Raw genomic sequence first — 22205 nt, 5'->3', positions numbered from 1 at the left:
TTTATAAAATAAGCATGTTCATCAGAATGTACCTCTGCTCCACCCAAAGCATGATCCTGAGAACAACTATGAGCAGACTGCTAAAACCTGTCATTAGTTTTTCTATGAGAGTTCAAAAGAGAATGGGGGCAACCAATATAATGAGCCTGGAGTAAGAATCGCAATTTTATTAAAAGTCCAACTCTATGGGACTTCCGGTAACGTTGGCAAGAAGCATGGTTGGGTAGCTGTGACACTTCAGCTCAGCTCAGTCCATGTACTTTTGGTGTCATAACCCTCTTCATGCACCAGTTTTTTAGTGGAAAAAAGTGTGCAATCCCCCAAGAGTTATTTACCTTTTGACTGTTGACAGGCAAGAAACCCCACAAACTGATTTGCAAACCTTCACCTACCAGGCTGGCAGCTCCTTGATGGCCAACAGCAGCAAGATGGTGGCAGGACCAGAGGTCCGTGAACTTTATGAGGAGTCAGAACTAGAAGGTGATCAAGCTCTGGAATCAGAAACTGACAATATGCTGGCCAGCAAAAAAGATCTTAAATTGTGGGTGCAGGACTTACAAACCTCACTGACTACCATAAAGGTCAAAGCCAATATGGAAGGCCTTCATCGGAAAATAGACGATGTGAGTCAGAAACTGAACGACTTTGAAATAGCAGGCCTGCAAAAACGTTGCGAAACTTTGGAGCTCACAAGTGAGGATTTTCTATTCAAAATTAAGAATGGGGAGAATAGAGCACACAGGAATAACATAAGAGTGCGAGGAGTGCCTGAAAAGTTTCTGGAATGGGACATGTTCATCTTAATGCAGAATGTTTAAACAGCTGTTGAGCCTCGTTAGCAAAGGACACACAATGGTCATCAATTTTTTTGCAAGTCACAGACCCAGAGGCGGACTTGCACCCTATTGAATTTGAACGGGTGCACAGGGTGCTAAAGCCACAGCAATCTGAGAGGCTTCAGGATATAATTGCATGTTTCCTGTGATTTCCGATAAAGGAAAAAAATCTTTCAAGCAGCCCAGAAAGTGGAACATATTCTGATGGATAGAGCCAAGGTGGAGTTATTTGCAGACATCTCCTTGATAATACTCTGTCGTAGGCAGGATTGTCGCGAGGTGACCCGATGTTCTCAGAATCACAGCATATGCTACAAGTGGCATTTATCCTTTTGGATCATTCACAGTGGCGAACAAACTACATTGTGTGTCCTCGGCTAAAGAGTCTCAACAGCTGTTGAAAGGTTTCAAGGTTTTATTAAAATTTGATTTAATCACGATCTAATGTCTAAGCAAGTTTACAATATAAAAAAAAAAGAGAGCATGAACATAATAAAAATGGCATTAACAATACCATTGATACTTACAAAAAGAAAACAATTACAAAAAAAATCAACTAATTGGCATATTAAAAAGGGATAAATGAGACAGACAGACGGGAAACAAAAGGAAATAGGGTTAGAAATACAATTTGGATAGGAACGAAAGACAAATAAGGAAAAAAACAAAAGGAAAGGGCTCGTTGCTGCTTAATTCCTTAAGGGAGTTAAAAAGGATACTGTAAAATTTAAATAAAATGTTAAAAGCTTCTTTAAATAAATGACTCTTGAGTAGGCTTTTGAAACGTTCGAGATTAGTTTCTTCTCTAACAAGAGATGGTAGGGTATTTCAAAGTTGAGGGGCTACGACTAGAGGTCTGCACGGGAACGGGGATCGCGGGGATCCCGCGGGTCCCGCGGGTTCCCCCCCTGGCCCATGGGACTCCCACGGGGACGCCCCCTGGCCCACGGGACTCCCACGGGGATGCCCCCCTGACCCACGGGACTCCCACGGGGACGCCCCCTTGCCCACGGGACTCCCACGGGGATGAAAACAACCTACCTAAATTCTGGCGATGCAAGCATGCAGCTTACAAGTCTGGCGTCGCGTCGGGAAATAGCCATGTTGAGCAGTGAGCTCAGCACGTACACAGATGAAAGCCTTGCTTGCTGATTGGTCCGGCGGCCCCGCCCCACCGTGCCGCCGGACCAATCAGCAAGCAAGGCTTTCATCTGTGTACGTGCTGAGCTCACTGCTCAGCATGGCTATTTCCCGACGCGGGCATTAGGCTGTTTTTTGTCATTTCGGGTGGGGGATGGCAGCGGCAGCAGCAGCCTGAAAAAGAAATCATCCTGGCCGGGTTCGGTGTCATGCTCCGGAGCTTCTACAGCCTTCCTATCTCCCTCTCCCTTCTACCTGCGGCTCTCTTCGGCAACTCAGCAGCAACGATCGACACAAGCTTCTGGCGTCGGGGCCTACCCTCTGCGAGTCCCGCTTGTTTCAACTTCCTTTTTCCACAAAGGCGGGACTCGTAGAGGGAAGGCCTCGATGTCGGCAGCTTGTCTTGATCACCGCTGCTGACGAGTTGCTTAAGAGAGCCGCGGAGCAGGGGGGTGTTGCCAGGTGCAGGTAGAAGGGAGAGGGCCAGATGCAGGACTCGTGGGTGAGGGAGGAGAAGAGAGAGGGGAGAGAAACAAAAGGAAATATTTCATACTGGGCTGGGCCGGAGTGGAGAGAGGGTGGAAAGATTCTGGCTACAGGGTGCAGTAACAAAGGAAAAGGGGGGAAAGCTGAAAATGGAGATAGTGACACAAAGAAGAGAAAGGGTAAGCAGGACCTTCTGAATAAGGATAGAGATACAGAGGGGACATGAAGAGGAGGTGAAATAGAGACATAGAAGTAATGCTGAAAAAGTGTGTGGGGGGGGGGAGATAAAGACATTGAAAGGGCAAATGGTGAATATGGGGTAAAGACAAGGACAGAGACAAATGAAGATTCTGAAAAAGTGGTGAGATAGGGATATAGGTGAGATGGACACAAAGAAGGGTGATGCTGGAAAATAGGTGGAATGGTAATTCTGACAGACACAGAAGGGAAATGCTGGATCAAGGAGAGATGGGGCTCAGGCTGGATGGAATGAGGAGAAATGCCTTGTTGGCCCGGAACTTCCTCTCCTACGTCAGAATTGACGTCAGGGAGCGGAATGCTGGTCAGCGCGACGCTTCTGCAGGGAAAGCTTGGGACAGCGGTGGCTTGGGGACTATTCCCCGATGGCGGTGGCAGCAAACCGAGTGGCTTGGGGGAGGGCACGGAGAAAGAAAGAAAGGGGGCAGACAGAGAGACAGAAAGAAGGGGGAACAGGGAGACAGAAAGAAAAAGTTGGGGGAGAGAATGAGGTCTGGAGGAGAGGAAACATACAGGAGGCTGAAAGAAAGGAAGAAAGATTGGATGCACAGTCAGAAGAAGAAAGTGCAACCAGAGACTCATGAAATCACCAAACAGCAAAGATAGGAAAAATGATTTTATTTTCAATTTAGTGATCAAAATGTGTCTGTTTTGAGAATTTATATCTGCTGTCTATATTTTGCACTATGGCTCCCTTTTACTAAACCGCAATATTGTTTTTTAGCGCAGGGAGCCTATGAGCATTGAGAGCAGCGCGAGGCATTCAGCGTAACTCCCTGTGCTAAAACCTACTATTGTGGTTTAGTAAAAAGGGAGGGGGTGTATTTGTCTATTTTTGTATTTTGTTACCGAGGTGACATTGCATAGAGTCATCTGCCTTGGGAAATGTATATGGCAGATATCTTTGTTTTGTGTTCAAAAGAAAAGGAAATGCATTTCTGGTTTTATTTCTACAGTGTTGAAGTACTTGTTGGCCCTTGCTGTGACTGGTGGGGATCCCCAAGCACCGCCAGCAGAGGACCTCCTCTAGAGATGGTCAGAACTCCCCTCCACCAAGCGCAGCAGTCGCTGGCAGCATCCATGAGCCACTGAGGTGCCAGCATCTGTGACTCAGGGACGCTACTGCTGCCTGCCAAGCTTGGCAAAAGGGACCCCAGGCCAACTGCAAAGGAAGTCCTCAGCTGACAGTTTGTGGGTTCTCATCAGCTGAGTATTTATATTTTATATTTACATTAGAGGTTCTGGTAGAAACCCATTTACAAAGTATGTATTCTTCCCAATTAATATTTCCAAATTAATAGTCTCTTTGCTTATTTGTAAATGGGTCTCTACCAGAGCCTTTAATTCAGTAGCATAATTAAATAAAATAACTATTTCTGAAGTTTATAGGGAAGGATGGTGACGGAGGTGATTCCTCGCGGGGACGGGTGGGGACGGAGGGGATTCCTCGCGGGGACGGGTGGGGACGGAGGGGATTCCTCGCGGGGACGGGTGGGGACGGAGGGATTCCTCACGGGGACGGGTGGGGACGGAGGGATTCCTCACGGGGACGGGTGGGGATGGGTGGGATTTTGGCGGGGACGGGTGGGGACGGGTGGGATTTCTGTCCCCGCGCAACTCTCTAGCTACGACTGAGAAGATGTCATGCCTTTTGGTTCCTATTATATGAAGGGAGGGGACCGACGGCAATTTACGATTAGATGATCTAAGACTGCGGGGTGGGTCATATGGGATAAGATATTTATAAATAAATTGGGGCAGTTTAGAATGAATTGTTTTAAATGTTATGAAAGAGATTTTGTAAGAAATTCTTTGATTAATTGGCAGCCAATGGGCATTTCGAAGTAGGGGGTTAACATGGTGATATTTCTATATTTTGTTATTAATTTTATTGCGGCATTTTGAGTAATTTGTAAACGTTTTAATTCTTTCTGCGGTACTCCTGTAAATAAGCTATTACAATAATCTAATTTTGCAATGATTAATGAATGTACCAGAATGTTAATGGATTTGGGTTCTAAATATTTAGAGATTGAGCGAATCAGTCGCAGCTTGAAAAAACATGATTTAATTACAGAACTTCTAAACTTTGGAACATGGATGGTGGAAGAGCATATCACTGCAACACATGCCTGGAAGTGCATCTGCCAGCATGAATTCTTGTACTGGGTTGGGACTTATAGATATACAGTTCTGTTCAAGTTACTAAGGGTCAAACTTCTTCCCAGGCAAGTACAAGGCTCTAGGAATCGCACAGGAGAAGGCCTTGTTGGATAGTTGACATCACTTGAATCGTGGCCCATTTGGATAAGGGCTTTTGTATACTGGGGAGGGAGAGGAATAGGGTTTGGGGTATTGTTGGATGATAACTTAGCAAAAGAGATTGGGGAAGAAGTGTGAATGGTTGGTGTGAGTGGTTGAATGAACTGGATTTGAGAGGGAGGGGGTGAAGATAATTGTATATTAGATAAATTGTGAGCCCACCAGGACCCGATTGTAAACCACATAGATAAGCTTGATAGGTGGTGTATAAATACCTAAACAAATAAATGTGGAGGCTGCTTGGAGGAGGGAGCCTAGTGGGGTAAAATGAGCTGGTCTGGATTCATTAATGCCTTCTAGATTTCAGGTATGTGTCTTTCTGAACATGAAAGGCTTGAGCTCCCCTAGGAAATGTCAAGTATTTTTTAAAGAAGCGGAGAGGCTGCAGATGTGCCTAGATTTTGTGCAAGAAACTCGCTTACAGCCTCATTGGGGGGAGAGTGTGGCGCAGTGGTTAAAGCTACAGCCTCAGCTTCCTGAGGTTGTGGGTTCAAACCCACGCTGCTCCTTGTGACCCTGGGCGAGTCACTTAATCCCCCCATTGCCCCAGGTACATTAGATAGATTGTGAGCCCGCTGGGACAGACAGGGAAAACTGCTTGAGTACCTGAATAAATGCATGTAAACCATTCTGCGCTCCCCTGGGAGAACGGTATAGAAAAATGAATAAATAAATTAAAAAAAAAAAAATTGTGATAAGTATTTCTCCCATAAAAACTATACTGATATCTACTTTGCTTCTAATAGAATTAGAGCAAAAACAAATGAAGTAGCTATAGTGTTTGCAAATTCTCTATGCCCGGAAGTGAAAGAAATTACCCGAGACAAAGAGGGGTGTTATCTTTTAATGAAGGTTTTATTGGGGGGACAATTTTGTATTGCTTGTTGAATATCTATGCTCTAACACTGATCAGGGTGCCCTTTTATTCAGACACGTGGAGCGGCATTTTCAATAGAGCATCTGTCTTAGTTTAGACGTTTTGGGAAAGACGTCCAGAAATCCTTTAGAGAAAATATCCATTCTCAAAACAGCAAGACGTCTTTTCTTCTTTTTTTTTAAATGACCTATGTAGCTGTTTTGGTCCTTAGTACATCTGTCTTTTTTGGCCACTCGAATATAAATAGGTCCACATGAAAAATGCACAAAAGAAAGTTTTTGTCTAGGCATTCTTGCAAACTATTCAGACAGCTGGGCATAGCAGCGGGGCTCTTCTAAGAAGTACTGTAGTGAATTTCACATTAAAAGTCCCAGGTACAGATGTCATTAAATCTTGTTTATGTTGAAATGTATTTATTGACACAAAATGCAAACAAAACAACAAGAAAAATATAACAGTTTTTCTCAAATATAAAAGCACAAGAAACAACTCCCAAGCAAGCCCCCCTCCCACCCCACCCCACCCCTCCCATTCCCCCTCCCCATTGAACTCCAAGTAGGCACAAAGTAAGATTTAACAAAATATAGGTCATGCATTCAATAGGTGACTTCTTGCAAGGGGAGTGAGAGCTCCCCAAAAGGGCTCCCATATCAGACAAAAACGTTTTCCTGCTGCAGAATCAAGGTCCAAAAACCTCCTCCGTTCCAAAGAGGCCTGAATGATCATGGTCGATCTCCACTGGCTATAAGTCGGAGGTTCACTAGAAAGCCAGCTAGATAAGATCGCCTTTTTACCCAGCAGCATAACTCGTGCAACAAATGCTGACATGCCTCTCGGTGTAGGGGGGGCTATCATATAAAAACCAAACAATGCTCTTGGAGCCAAAGTCCACCGCCTGCCCCATAATACAGATGTAAAGTGGCCCAAACATGTCCAGACAGACAATATAGTCAGGCAATTCCAAAACATACGTCCCAAGGTGGCCTGGTCCTGATCACATTTCTCTCTCCCTCTCCTCTATTTTTAGACCCATTATTTCTTCCCCTCAAAGTCCGGCATATGCACGTCTCTTTGAACCCCCCCTCCCTCCCTCCCTCCATGTACTTCTACACCAGGGCCCATTCCCCTGAAGGTCTGTCCCCCCCCCCCCCTGAAGGCCTGCACCCAAGGCCTGCCTGTCCACCCCTGAAGGCCTGCACCCAAGGCCTGCCTGTCCCCCCTGAAGGCCTGCACCCAAGGCCTGCCTGTCCCCCTTGAAGGCCTGCACCCAAGGCCTGCCTGTCCACCCTGAAGGCCTGCACCCAAGGCCTGCCTGTCCTTCCCCTCCCGAAGGCCTGCCTGCCCTCCCCCCTGAAGGCCTGTACCCAAGGCCTGCCTGGTCCATCCAGTTTGCCCAACCTGATACAATTTAAATTTTTTAAAATTTTTCTTCTTAGCTATTTCTGGGCAAGAATCCAAAGCTCTACCTGGTACTGTGCTTGGGTTCCTACTGCCGAAATCTCCGTTAAAACCTACTACAGCCCATCTACACCTCCCAGCCATTGAAGCCCTCCCAAACACATCCTCCACCAAATGGCCATATACAGACACAGACCGTGCAAGTCTGCCCAGTACTGGCCTTAGTTCAATTTTTAATATTATTTTCTGATTCTAGATCCTCTGTGTTCATCCCACGCTTCTTTGAACTCAGTCACAGTTTTACTTTCCACCACCTCTCTCGGGAGTGCATTCCAGACATCCACCATCCTCTCCGTAAAGTAGAATTTCCTAACATTGCCTTTGAATCTACCACCCGCCCCGTCCCCGCGTGCTTGGTCCCTGCCCCCGCAAACCATCTGATCCCATCCACATAAGCCTCGAATAGTTTTATACTGAATTTATTATATTAAAGTATAAACAGAAACAATATTCTGTACAATTGTCAATTTATAAATCAGCATCTTCCCACTCTTTCTTCCCCATTTCCCTTCAGTGTCCTCAGCTCACTCTCCACTTCCTTTCAGTGCACGCACATAAAAACAAGCAAGCAATTTTATATCATTCTATTCATTCATAGAAATTAAAGTCTAAATAATGCCAGTCACATAATAAAACATGATTTTACAAAAATAATTCCCTGCACAGTCAAGCCTTCAAGGATTACTAGATGTCTTTCAGCAGCTCCCCTTCCTCCCCCTTACTGTTGTGGCCAAATCAAAATGATCTACCAACAATAAAATTTAAAAAAAACACAAAGCACACTGTAGGCAGAGAAAATGTTAATTATCATTTATATTCCGCGGGTTTTCAAAGAGGTCAAGTCAGATGACTTTATGCAATGTCACCTCAGTAACAACTATACAAAAATAGACAAATGTACCCCCTCCCTTTTTACTAAACTGCGATAGCGGTTTTTAGCTCAGGGAGCTGCGCTGAATGCCCTGTGATGCTCTCGATGCTCATAAGCTCCCTGCACTAAAAACTGCTATTGTGGTTTAGTAAAAGGGGGCCAAAGTGCAAAATATAGACAGCAGATATAAATTCTCAAAACGGACACATTTTGATCACTAAATTGAAAATAAAATCATTTTTCATACCTTTATTGTCTGGTAATTTCATCTGTCTCTGGTTGCACTTTATTCTTCTGACTGTGCATCCAATATTTCTTCCCTTCTTTCAGCCTCCTGTATGCTTCCTCTCCTCCAGACCTCATTCCTTCCCCCAACTTTTTCTTTCTTTCACCCTGCCCCCTTCTTTCTTTCTGCCCTCCCCCAAGCCACTGCCGCCGGGGATTAGGCTGCCGCCTCAGCCATCGGGGAACAAGCCGCTGCCAAGTTCTGAGCTCTCCCTGCTTCCCTTCCCTGTAAAGAGGACTCTGAAGCGCCGGGCCGACCAACCTTCCCTACCCAACGTCAATTCTAACGTGGGAGAGGACGTTCCGGGCCAGCCAGGCAGCAATTGGCCGGCCCAGAACTTCCTCATTGACGTTGGGTGGCGAAAGTTGGTCGGCCGGGCGCTTCAGCGTCCTCTTTCAGGGAAAGGAAGAAGGTTGAGTACCCCTGCTCTAGCTAGCTGAGCCACGAGCCGCACTCAAGTGGCTAAAGAGCAGCATGCAGCTTGCGAGCCGCGGTTTGCCGACTACTGCCCTAAACAAACAAGGCAGGAAGGATGCCCAGTCCCTCCTTCCGAAAGACACCCCCGCCCCCGACAATCGCTGACAGGAAGTTGCTCAACCCTTCTGCTGGTAGAACCCCTCACCCCCGAAAATCGCTGGCAGGACCCCTCCCTCAACGAAATCCCCATTCCAAAAAACACCCCCCCCCGGGCTTGCCAGCAAGTCGGACGGCTGGCCCGCCTCCGTTCAAATAAGGCAAGCCCGCCACTCCCCTGCCCAACCCACAGGAACCTAGGGCCTGATTGGCCATGGCGGCTAACGCCCCTCCCACGGAGGCCAATCAGGCTCCTGTGGGTTGGGCAGGGGAAGAGCGGGGCAAGCCCACCTCATTTGCGAGGACCCATCTGGCCAACTTGCTGGTAAGCCCGGGGGGGGTTGGAGGGGGTTTATTGGGGGGTCTGGCAGGAGAGGTTGGGCACCCTCCTGTCAGCAATCTTTGGGGGGGCGGGATCTATTGGCAGGAAGGGTTGAGCACCTTCCTGCCGGCAATCATCGGGGGCGGGTAGGGGGTCCGCTATCAGCGCTCTTCAATCTCTCCCTTAGTACAGGTAACGTCCCGTTGGACTGGAAGACGGCTAACGTCATTCCACTCCACAAGAAAGGCTCCAAGATGGAGACAGCAAACTACAGACCGGTGAGTCTCCATCCCAGGATACTAAGGGAGCTCAGAGAGGTTCTGGCGAGTCCTATTAAAGACTTGTTCAACAAATCTCTGGAGACGGGAGTGATTCCTGGGGATTGGAGGAGAGCGGATGTGGTCCCTATTCATAAAAGTGGTCACAGGGATGAAGCAGGAAACTACAGGCCGGTGAGCCTCACTTCAGTTGTTGGAAAAATAATGGAAGTGTTGCTGAAAGAAAGGATAGTGTATTTCCTTGAATCTAATGGGTTACAGGATCTGAGGCAACATGGCTTTACAAAAGGTAAATTGTGCCAAACGAACCTGATTGAATTTTTTGATTGGGTGACCAGAGAGCTGGATCGAGGACATATGCTAGATGTAATTTACTTGGATTTCAGCAAAGCCTTTGATACAGTTCCTCATAGGAGGCTGTTGAACAAACTTGAAGGGCTGAAGTTAGGACCCAAAGTGGTGAACTGGGTCAGAAACTGGCTGTCGGACAGACGCCAGAAGGTGGTGGTTAATGGAAGTCGCTCGAAGGAAGGAAAGGTGACTAGTGGAGTCCCTCAGGGTTCGGTGCTGGGGCCAATCCTGTTCAATATGTATGTAAGTGACATTGCTGAAGGGTTAGAAGGAAAAGTGTGCCTTTTTGCAGATGATACCAAGATTTGTAACAGAGTAGACACCGAAGAGGGAGTGGAAAATATGAAAAAGGATCTGCAAAAGTTAGAGGAATGGTCTAATGCCTGGCAACTAAAATTCAATGCAAAGAAATGCAGAGTAATGCATTTGGGGATTTAATAATAGGAAGGAACCGTATATGCTGGGAGGAGAGAAGCTGATATGCACGGACGGGGAGAGGGACCTTGGGGTGATAGTGTCCGAAGATCTAAAGGTGAAAAAACAGTGTGACAAGGCAGTGGCTGCTGCCAGAAGGATTCTGGGCTGTATAAAGAGAGGCGTAGTCAGTAGAAGGAAGAAGGTGTTGATGCCCCTGTACAGGTCATTGGTGAGGCCCCACTTGGAGCATTGTGTTCAGTTTTGGAGACCGTATCTGGCGAAAGACGTAAGAAGACTTGAGGCGGTCCAGAGGAGGGCGACGAAAATGATAGGAGGCTTGCGCCAGAAGACGTATGAGGAGAGACTGGAAGCCCTGAATATGTATACCCTAGAGGAAAGGAGAGACAGGGGAGATATGATTCAGACGTTCAAATACTTAAAGGGTATTAACGTAGAACAAAATCTTTTCCAGAGAAAGGAAAATGGTAAAACCAGAGGACATAATTTGAGGTTGAGGGGTGGTAGATTCAGGGGCAATGTTAGGAAATTCTACTTTATGGAGAGGGTGGTGGATGCCTGGAATGCGCTCCCGAGAGAGGTGGTGGAGAGTAAAACTGTGATTGAGTTCAAAGAAGCGTGGGATGAACACAGAAGATTTAGAATCAGAAAATAATATTAAAGATTGAACTAGGCCAGTTACTGGGCAGACTTGTACAGTCTGTGTCTGTGCATGGCCGTTTGGAGGAGGATGGGCAGGGGAGGGCTTCAATGGCTGGGAGGGTGTAGATGGGCTGGAGTAAGTCTTAACAGAGATTTCGGCAGTTGGAACCCAAGCACAGTACCGGGAAAAGCTTTGGATTCTCGCCCAGAAATAGCTAAGAAGAAAAAAAAAAAAAAAAAAAAAATTTTAATTGAATCAGGTTGGGCAGACTGGATGGACCATTCGGGTCTTTATCTGCCGTCATCTACTATGTTACTATGTTATATACATGATGTCGAAGTTGACTGCTATGCTGCATAACAACCTCTCTCACTTCCAGAAAATATGGTATTGTTATATTAAATGGCTGGAGAAGACTACGACTGCCTCCTAGTGAGGCCATTCATTGTATAATTCCAAGTGCACTTCAGAAATCTCATTTACCTATTGCATGTAAGGAGGCTGTTTGGTTGGGGTGGGAGGGGATGGTTCAGGGGACTGTAGTCACTATTTGTTTAGCAAGGGGAAAGGTATACTTTTATTGCATTTGAATGAGTAATTGCTATATACTGCAAAGCCACTGTATCATGGGCTGAATCTTTCTATCCTGTGTTGATTGTCCATTCATGAGGTGATCACCCTTTGAATGTGTCTGTATTTGTTGACTTGGTTCAATAAAGTTAAAACAAACAAACAAAAAAAAAGTCCAACTCCTGTTTAGCTATTATGCCTTCATTAGGAGTCCTAAGCATCCACAAAATTGTATTTAAATCATACTAGCAGATTGAAAAGCCACTACTACAATAAGCACCCACTGAGCTTGGGTACAGCCAAATAGTCATGCGCTTGTGAGCTCAGTGGGTATTATATTAGTGGCTTTTCAATCTGCCAGTATGATTCAGATATGATTTTGTAGATGCATAGGACTCCTGATGAAGACATAATATCTGAAATACGGACTGTTAGGTCCTTCCTTTAAAATATAATACTATTACATTTGAGTTGGAATTCTAACAAAATTGCCATTGGCCATTTCTATTTCTAAAACATCACCAAAATGTGTTCCTTCCTTTCTGAGAACAGTACCAAAACCCTTATCCACACACTCATCACATCACATTTAGAATAGAATAAACCATCTATCTTCTATTTAATTAATTTATTTATTTAGATTTTTATCCCGTCCTCCCAGTAGCTCAGAACGGTTTGCAAGTAAACATTCACAAAGGAGTGAATTGGACATACAAGATTATACAGTAGATTTAAATACTTGGACATACGAGACTGTGCAGCAGTGTAAATATAGGGACTATACAGCAAATTAAGAACAGTAGTTTAAATATAAGTAGTTTAGTTTAGATACAAGTTATTTGAGTATAGGCTGAGAGTGGACTATACAGAAATTTTTGGCAGAAGATTAGAATGTAGAAAGGTGGGGTTTAGTCTGTTCAAAATCTTCTGCACGATTTACCTTCCACCATTGTTGTTGCACTCACATAAGCTCTAGTCTTCAAGTCACTTCCTTGGCTCAATATCTGTTTTTGTATAGAGTTCAAACTCATCTTACTTACTTAAAGTACCTTCATTCTGCAGCTCCTCAGTATCTTTCCTCTCTTAACTCTCCCCGTATCCCTGTCTAGGAACTGCCTCTTTCACCACTCTTTCTGGAGCTCCACTGTCCTAGGTTCTGAATATGGCCATACGCAGGAAAAGCAGTCGGCCACGATTCTAGGAGAACCTCCAAGAAGCCAAGCAGCCTGCGCCCAACCCACTAGTAGACAAACCTGGGGTAAGCAATCTCCCAAGGAATGGTACCTGAGATCCCTGATCCGAAGTGCAGGCAGTCCAGAGGGTGCACTGCCAAGCAGCCAACCCCCTCCCACAGTCAGAGCTGTCCCCGTGGGGAACTCTGAAGCACAAGGGCTGAAAAACGTGATTAAAAGGACTGAAGGCAAAGAAAATAAACAGTGAGCCCTAGGGGCTCTGATTGTTGTCTCCATATCATCGCTGCTGACCTGGAGAGTAGAAGGGCCAGTGGGGGATGGACCTGGGGACCTTATATATATTGTCCCTGTGCTGGGGCCTCCCCCCTGCATTTTATTGGTGTGGAGGGGCTCTGCTGCTAGTAAGAGGGAAGCAGTGGAGTTCTGAGATGAAATGCAGCACCTTCTTCTACTGTGTAACCACAGTGGCATTGCAGAATTAAGTGAAATGGCAGCTGGTGGCACTGTAGGGTTGAAGAGAGACCTTGCTCACACAGATGCTGCTGACAGCTAGAAATAGAATCACTGTGTGAAGCAAATCATCTTAAGCAAGTCTTTGTTCTCCTAGTGTATTATTTGGATTGCATATTTACAGTAGGTCCTACAAAGAAAAGGAAACTTAATTTATGACAAGCTTATTCTTAGCTTCTTAATTGTTTTTGGTCAATATTTTTAAGTTCCACTCTCGGTGTTTAAATAAAACATGTATATGCAGCACTGCTGTCCAGAGAGCAAGTGGCACTGAACATTTGTATGGAGTGCTGGGCAGTAATATTTAATAATTATCTGAGTAGTTATCTGGATAACTAAATTCATTTATTTATTAGGCTTTTCAGTATTTATGCCTTTTTGAAGGAATTCACTCGAGGCAGTGTACAGCAGTAACAATTCTTATACAATTCCACGCTATTCCTGGACTAGTGGGTTTTTCTTCCATACTCGCCAGAGCTTGTAGGAAGCCTCATAATAAAATCTTGAGCTCCTCCCCTCTTACCTCAGGACGTACCCCCAGGAATTTAGTTTCTTTCCTACTAGCCAGACTGTAGGAGCTTGTCTCTTCTGCTCATGTTTATTTTTTTTACCTTCAGTCCTTTCAATTGCATTTTTTGGCCCTCATTTTGCAGAATTCCCCACAGGAACAGCTCTGACTGCGGGAGGGGGTTGGCTGTTTTGCAGGGCACTCTCTAGACAGCCTTCACTTCAGATCTGGGATCTCAGGGACCATTCCTTGGGAGCTTGCTTACTCCAGGTTTGTCTGCTAGTAGGTCAAGTGCAGGCTCTGTAGCTCTTTGAAGGTTTTCCCAGAATTGTGGCCAACTGCATTTCCTCTGCCAGGCGTGTCTGCAGGGTGTCCAAGTGGTGGAGGTTCCCGGCTGTGGGTGTTGGGCCGGTGGGGGGATGGAGTCAGAAGATCAGCAGTCCAGTTTGCTTGCTAGTTGAGGCAGAGGATCTCTTTGTAGGCAGTTTCAGCTTCTCTCTATGCAGTTCTAGGCAGCACATTACACAGTGAGTAAAAGGCTGACAGCCTGAATCAGCAATTTGGGGGGGTCTTAAAAAAGGGTATTTTAGTAGGTTTGGGAGTGTGCCCTAGCTCTCTCTTCCCCCCCCCCCCCCCAAATCCCAAAATCGCCATTTTTGGAGGTTTCTTGTGCTTTTCCCGGGCTAATTTGCATTAAAAATAGCACCCTTGGCAGCCATCTTGGATTGTCACGATCTTTTTAAAAAGTTAGTTTTAGCCTTTGCAAGCTTCAGTTTTGTTAGAAAACCACTCAAATGGACTCCCCAGGGCAGGATTTGGAGGATTCATGCCCCATTTGTGGTGAATGGCTATCTGGAGAGTGGCTTTGTTCCACGTGCATTGCAGCATGTGAGGAGGGTGAAATTTTGTCAGCTCATGTACTCTCTATCTCTGAAGGGGGTCCTGCCACTGTTCCTGCCCCCGGACAGGAGAAAATGGGAAAATGTTGACTGCAGGCCCCAAGGAGTGTGCACTTGCCATCCCAGCAAAATACAAGTGCAATTCAGTGGCCAAACCTTAGAGGTCCTCCAAGAGTTCAAAAAAGGATCTTGCCTCAGATGATGGGTTCTCCCAAAATTTATTAACATGATGTGGTATCGGGCTTATTTGGCTAAGAGGTTCATGCCTGCTGTTCCTTCACCAGTGTTTTTGCTGGCTGTGGGGGTCCTATATTTCCCAAGGCATGGGGATTCTTCCCTGTCCCCCGCCCCAAGTGGTCCCAGTTAATGCGCCGGCTGTCTCTAGAGTGGATCATGATGCCCTGACAATGCCATTACTTACACAGATGGGCACCTCTGCTGTGGGGGATTTTGTAGCCCCTGGATCTGGAAGAGGATTCCTACAGTGCAGAGATTTTATAAAGCCTGAGAATCTGGTGGACTTGATCTTGGAATCCCTCCAGGAGTTGAAGCTGGAGGCTGGGTAGCCTGTCACTGCACAAAGTTTCCTCATGAGAGATCAGAGGCTGCAGTCCGCTTCCTTTCCTGCTAATCCTGATATCGTTAAAATTCTCATGGATATTTAGGAGACACTGGAAGGGCCCTTGAAATGTGCCAAGGCTATGTCTCGGCTCTATCCGATGGCGGCCGCTTATAACCAGCACTTTGCATCCCCAAAGGTGGATTCCTCGGTGGCACAAGTCACTAAACACATTTCTCTCCCCAATGACAAAGGGTGGTCCTGAAGGCAGTTCACGACTATAGAGTGGATTTCATCCTCAAGCACCTCTTTTACTTTTCAGCCACCGGAATTAAAGTGGCTAGGGCTTGCCTTTCCAAGCTTCGCCATGATCTGGAATCTCAACTTCCTGGTCTCAAGAGTGGATTATATGGTGGTTCCCTATATGACATACTGAAGCTTTTGGCCCATTCTATATCAGCACATAGAATGCTGTGGATCTGGGAGTGGTTCAGCAACTTGTCCTTGAAAGCAACTTTGAGAAGGTTGCCTTTTCAGGGGCAACTTATGTTTGGCTAGGGTCTGGATGACCTTATGGCCAGTGTGTAGGACAGCAGACCCAAGTCTTTGCCTGTTAATTGGTCTCGGCCCTCTAGGAGTTCAGGGTACCATGCTTTTCCATCCCTTCAGGCGTTCCCATCAGCTCTTTGAAGCCTTTTTTAGGCAGCGCTCTGCTCCAGCTGTCAGGCTGAGGCTCAAAGGCTCTCGCCATCTGCCACCCACGTGGAGTCATTCCACAGCACCTGCTAAGAAACAATTCTGATGCCAGGCTTGTGACTGCCCTCCCACGAATAAGGAGGTGGAATGGTAGGCCATCATCTCAGACCATTGGGTCCAGAAGTCCCTCCAGGACTTGATTCTCCAGGATGGCCAGAAAAGGCAGCTTGGGTGGAGGCAGCAGTCTGCAGCCATAGAACACATTCTGGAGCAAGACTCGGGGCTTCAGGAAATACTCTATATACTTCAACTTCAGTATTTCAAAGAGAGGCTCAGAAGATTGGAGGCTGATCCTGGACCTCAAGGCGGTCAATGTGGCGCTGAGAGTGCCTTGCTTCAGAATGGAGACGGTACATTTGGTTATCGCCTCGGTGGCTCCGGGGGAGTTTCTGGCCTCCCTGGATTTTACGGAGGCTTATCTCCATATTCCCATCTTTCCAGACCACAGGTAGTACTTGAGGTTCCACGTTCTGCTATGGCATTATCAGTTTGCAGTGCTGCCCTTCAGGTTGGCGATTGCGTCCATGACCTTCACCAAGGTGCACCCAAGGAGTTCTGGTTTATCCATACATGGACAACTGGATGATCAGGGCCCTGGCAAAGTCTGAGGGTCATCCAGCAGTTCATCAACTCGTTCAGTTGCTTCAGCGCCTGGGCTGTGTAATCATTTTCAGGAAGAGTCACTTCTACCTGATGCAGGGCTTAGAATACCCAGGGGTTTGCTTCCACACTGGTCAGAACCCGTGTCGCTTCAGGAGAAGTTGCGCCAGATGGTCAGGGATTTCCTGGTTACTCCGGTTCTGATGGCCTGGCAGTATCTCCAGGTTCTGGGGACCATGGTGGTGATGATTGATGTAGTTTCTTGGGCCAAGGTCCATTTGCGCCCGTTATAGGATGTCCTGATTTTGCGCTGGAGTCCGCAAAGGGATGCATGCCATGACTGCCTGGTGGCTATGCCCTCTCTCTCTCTGTCCAGAGGTCTTCCCCTTCGTATTTCCAAGTGGATTATCCTGATGACAGATTCCAGTCTCAGAGCCTGGGGTGCTGTCTGCATGGGCATTCCTGTTCAAGGCCAGTGAGCTGTCTCCAAGAGGAAGTGGTTGATCAATCGCCTGGAACTCCAGGTGGTTCGACTGGCTCGCCTTCACTTCAAGGGTCGTCTCCAGTGGTGGTTTATATCCAGGCGGAATATCTCAGTTGTCAGACAGTGGACCCCGGCGAATGGTCCCTGTCTCAGAGAGTGTTCAACCGCATAGTGGAGTGCTGGGGTCACACCAACTTCAACCTCATGGCCTCAACGGCCAACAAGAAAACACCTCGGTTCTTCAGTCAGTGTCGCGAGGCAGGCATCAGAGGCCTGGATGCTCTGGTTCAGCCATGGCCAAAGGAGGATCTTCTGTATGTCTTCCTTCTATAGCACATGATAGGGTATCTTTTTAGAAGGATATCAACCCACAGGGGTCCAATGATCCTTGTTGCGCCCAGTTGGCCGAGACACCCATGGTTTGCCGACCTAATTCAGCTCCAGAGAGATTAGGAGCTTCGGCTCCCTTGTCAACCTCGTCTTCTCACGCAGGACCCAAATGCGCTGCAGGATATAGACCGCTTCGGTCTTACAGCCTGGCTATTGTGCGTGCGGCCTTACTTAGTGGGGACTATTCATCGGCTGTTGTTGCCAGTCTTCCGCAGCAAGAAGTCCACAGTGTCTGCCTATGCTAAGGCTTGGAGATGTTATCTGGCATAGTGCATCCAGAAACTGGAGGATCTGTCTATCCCATTGGTTCCCCAGATTCTGGAGTTCCTTCAGGATGACCTGACTAAAGGCCTGGCTGAGTCTTCTCTCCAAGTCCAGATTGCCGGTCTCTGTTGTCTGGGGCCTAACCTACTGAGGGGCTCCCTGTCCACTCACCTGAATGTCATTTGTTTTCTGCGGGGCGCTCTAAGGCTTCAGCCTCCATTGCAGCTTTCCATGTGCAATGCTTCAGCCTTCATAAGCTGTCATGCGCAAGGCTTCAGCCACCATTGCGGCTACATGGATTCTAAACTTGGTTCTCCATTCTCTGGCTCATCCATCGATCAAGAATTTATTTTTCTTGTGGTCATTACCTCCGCCTGCACGGTTTCTGAGTTTCAGGCTCTTTCCTGCTGGGATCCCTTTTCTGTGGATTACGAATTCCGGTGTGGTGCTGTGCACTGTTATTCCTTTCTTCCAAATGTGGTCTCTGCTTTCTATGTTAACCTGGAGGTCTGACTTCCTTTTTTTTTTTCCTCTAGTTCCAGAGAGCAGGACTAGGTGTTATGATCCTTGGATGTGTGCAAGATCCTGTTACGTACAGTACCTGGAGGTTACGAACCCCGGGTTTTGACTTTCCGACCATCTCTTTGTGCTGGTAGGTCCTTCCCGCAAAGGCAGGCCAGCTTCCAAGGCCACAATCTCCAGATGGATCCGTTTGGCTATCTCCTCTGCCTACATAGTGGCCGGTAAGAAGCCCCCCTTTTGGTGCAGGCTCACTATACCAGAGGCATTTCTTCCTCTTGGGCTGATTCATCAGTGATATCATTGAAGAAGATTTGCAGGGCTGCTATGTTGTCATCCTTGCATACTTTTACCAAGTTTTACAGAATCGATGTGGCAGCCAAGCAGGATTCTGCCTTTGGTTTCTCTGTTTTGACAGCTAGCTTATCAGTCCCACCCTGACTTTATGGGAGTGCTCTGTTATATCTCACTAGTCCAGGAATAGAATGGAATTGTACAAGAATGAAAGTTAGGTTCTTACCTTTGATAAAATTCTGTCTTGTAAATCCACACTCCTGGTACCTGCTCTGTGATTTGCCGATTGTCTGCCTTTGCAAATACTGGTAAGCTGGATTTCTGTTTTCTGACCAGCCTTTCTAAGAGTACTATCAGAATGGGTTTAGCACTTAGTTTGGGGGGTCCGTAGTTCAGGCACTCCCTTCTGACAGTGCAGGCTGTGTCTCCTTATAGCACTGTTTTGTGTTGTTCAGGTTTCTGTTTCATGGCATGTTGCGATTGTTGCTTCTTATTCTAAACTTATTGTTATAAGCAGATTAGATTTATTTGTAAGGGAGTGTCCCTGTACCCCTCTCTTTTGCCTTTGTCCTCTGCAGATGTTCCTAGCTGCTTTGTTGCCAACTGAATTCCCGGGGACCAGTCCTGATGTAAGAGGGGAGGGGTTCAAGACTCTTTGTTAAGAGGCTTCCTACAAGCTCTGGCGAGTATGGGAGAATAACCCATTAGTCCAGAAATAGAGTGTGGATTTACAAGAAAGAATATTAGCAAAGATAAGAACCTAATCTTTCGGTCAGACATAAGCAATAAACAATTACAGCTGTAGAAATATTGAAATTCCAATCAAAGTATGGAATAGTATGCTGTGTTACAATGTCAATATAATACATGGTAAAACATTTTAATAGACAGAGGGTGTAAGCAAAGATGGAGCATATAGATAGAGTGGCAGGAGTAAGAAAATAAGGGGACTAATTTATGGTGCTTGAAAAGTTTCAGCTAGGGTAGAAGTGAATAAACATGTCCTGCTATAGTATGTGAACTCCTGTGCAAGTGTGTGGGTGTTTGGGTGTGTGAGAGGCTAGCAAGTTAGTTACTTCTTCCATTAAAAGCCTGGTTGAAGAGTCAAGCTTTCACCTGCTTCCTGAAGTAGAGATACTCTTTGTGTTAAGCAAAGCTCTTCAGGGAATGCATTCCAGAGTATGGGGGCTACACTGATTGCTGAAAGGTATCACATTGGAAATGCACATTCTGCAACCAATCACTTTTCAGATAGAACCATTGTAAATCATTACAGACAACCCTGACCTTATCCTTTGGATTCTATATGTGGTGCCCAGATTTTGTGCCACAAAATCAGAACGACCACCCCACAAAAGTCACAAAAAGGAAAAATAAGAGCAGAGTATAAAAGATGACTCCTCGGCACGCAGCAGTCCTCCTTGGGGCTTGAAACCACCTTTAGCCTTGATATGCAAGCCCCTTCCCCGCATCCTCAAACGGCTAGTTCCCCGAGGGAGGGGGAGCTTCTGGGAATCAGAGTGCTTCCTCCTCCGGAGGCAGCAGAGATCAGTCTGGGGGACAGAGATTTGGGTTCCCAGTTCCTTTCAGGGAACCTGAATATGGAGTTCGAGGCTTCAACAACTGCAGGAAATGGATTAGCCCAGCCTGAACAGTTCTCGGAAGACTTGCCAGTGGGTGAGCATAAGACTTTACATTTTCAATTTCCTCAGCTAAACAAACCCCAGGAAGTAACGTTGGACGCTCTGTGGGACCTGGTTGCTACTATTCCTAAAACTATAGCGTCTCAATTAAATCAAGTAGAAGAACGGTTTAAAGTGTATGATAAGGATATTTTAGAACTACAGAAAATCACTACTGATAATAAATCACAGATAGAAAACCAACAACAGAATATTAACTCTTATAAAGTAATACAGGAGGCATTAAAGACAATACAAATCTAAGAAGAAAACTTGAATCACTTGAAAATTCTTCAAGAAGTAATAATCTTAGATTAATTAATTTTCCTAAGATTACAACAGTAACTCCTAGAGAAATGAATACTCGTTATTTAATAGAAATATTGGAAATTCCTGAATCTTCTATACCACCTCTCACTCAGGTCTATTACCTTCCTGTTAAAGACATTAAAGATCAAAAGAACTTACAAGAAGTAAATCAAGAGCCTCTGGATGTGACAGTTTTATTAGAATCCTCAGATAGGGAAGTAGCCATTCCGGCAACTTTACTTCTTTCAGTTGCTCTTACAATGGATAAAATATGGTTATTGAAATTATATTTTAAAAATAAACATAAAGAATTTTTGGGACTGAGAGTTCAAATGTTTCCTGATTTGGCCAGAGACACACAGAAGCGGAGAAAAAAATTTCTGTTATTGAGACCAGCAATTATTGCCCTGGGTGCCACCTTTTTTCTTCGGTATCCTTGTAAATGCATAGTCCATTATAAGTTGCATAAATTTGTTTTCTTTGAACCTTCACAACTGACAACATTCCTATCACTGTCAAGGCTGGAGAAAGCTCAAGATGGATAGATAGATGACTGCCTTAGCACAGTTTTACCTATAACTGGTTTTTTTTCTTCTTTAATTGATTGCTTAAATTCCGTTTATTTTAATCTTGGATCTTATTTGAGGACTTGAGTGAGATTTAAGATAGAATTTATTTCCTGATTTTCATATATTATGTTTGAATTAATCTCTTTATTTCTTGAATTTTGCTTTCTGTACAAGTTTATACTTGATTGTTATATTTAAAAATGTATAAATAAATAATAAAAAAAAAATAAAAATATATGCGGTCTATATACACTTATAGAACTCAATATGGAACCATATTAGATTTTGTGCGCCTAAATTTGGGTAAGCTTCTGAGATCTGTGCACAAATTAATTGCTAATGAGCTGTTGGCCTTCAATAACTGGTTGCTAACAACAATTGTTGAAGTTAATTGGCACCCGTTAGAATTTGTACTTGCATCTGGCTGTGCACTTTATTAGGCAATGCACTTAACTCTATAGAACATATCTCAAAAGGGAGTATGTAAGGGGCATTCCACAAAAGTTGCGTGTGTAATTATAGTATACTATCTCAATACGCTCAATTTGGGCACCAGCATTTACATTGGTTTTCAGCAGGCATAATAAGTCTGGCTCCTAAAATTTGGGTGTGGGAATTGGTGCTAAGAATGGTTCTATGAAGTTTCAAGTTTATTAAAAATTTGATATACCACTTTATGTATTTCAAGGTGGTTGTACAATTAAAAATAAGGGTAATGCAAATAGTATATTAAAACAATTAACAGCAAACAAAACATCTGGACAATTTTTAAAAAGAATAAACAAACAGGTACAAAAGGGAGAACTACAATGTAATGTTATGGAAAGAGAAGATGTCAGGAGAAAAACAAGAGGGTGGGATAACAACATGTAACTCCAAAAGAAATGGACCAAAAAAAAAGTTTTAGGTTCAAACAATTTTTATTGATGCAAACAACAACAAATACAATGCCAAGGCACCCCA

General features: G+C 45.3%; 1 protein-coding gene across 2 annotated transcripts in view; it reads left to right on the top strand.

Moving 5' to 3' along the window:
- Positions 1–22205, top strand: part of TTL (tubulin tyrosine ligase) — a 126150-nt gene that overhangs the window by 39327 nt on the left and 64618 nt on the right. The gene's annotated exons all lie outside the window — the stretch shown is intronic.

The sequence above is a fragment of the Geotrypetes seraphini genome, chromosome 3 (genome assembly GCF_902459505.1).
Source record: "Geotrypetes seraphini chromosome 3, aGeoSer1.1, whole genome shotgun sequence".
In the NCBI taxonomy this organism is placed as follows: domain Eukaryota; kingdom Metazoa; phylum Chordata; class Amphibia; order Gymnophiona; family Dermophiidae; genus Geotrypetes; species Geotrypetes seraphini.
The sequence above is the reverse complement of the archived record's forward strand: the minus strand, read 5'-3'. Positions and strand labels throughout refer to the sequence as shown.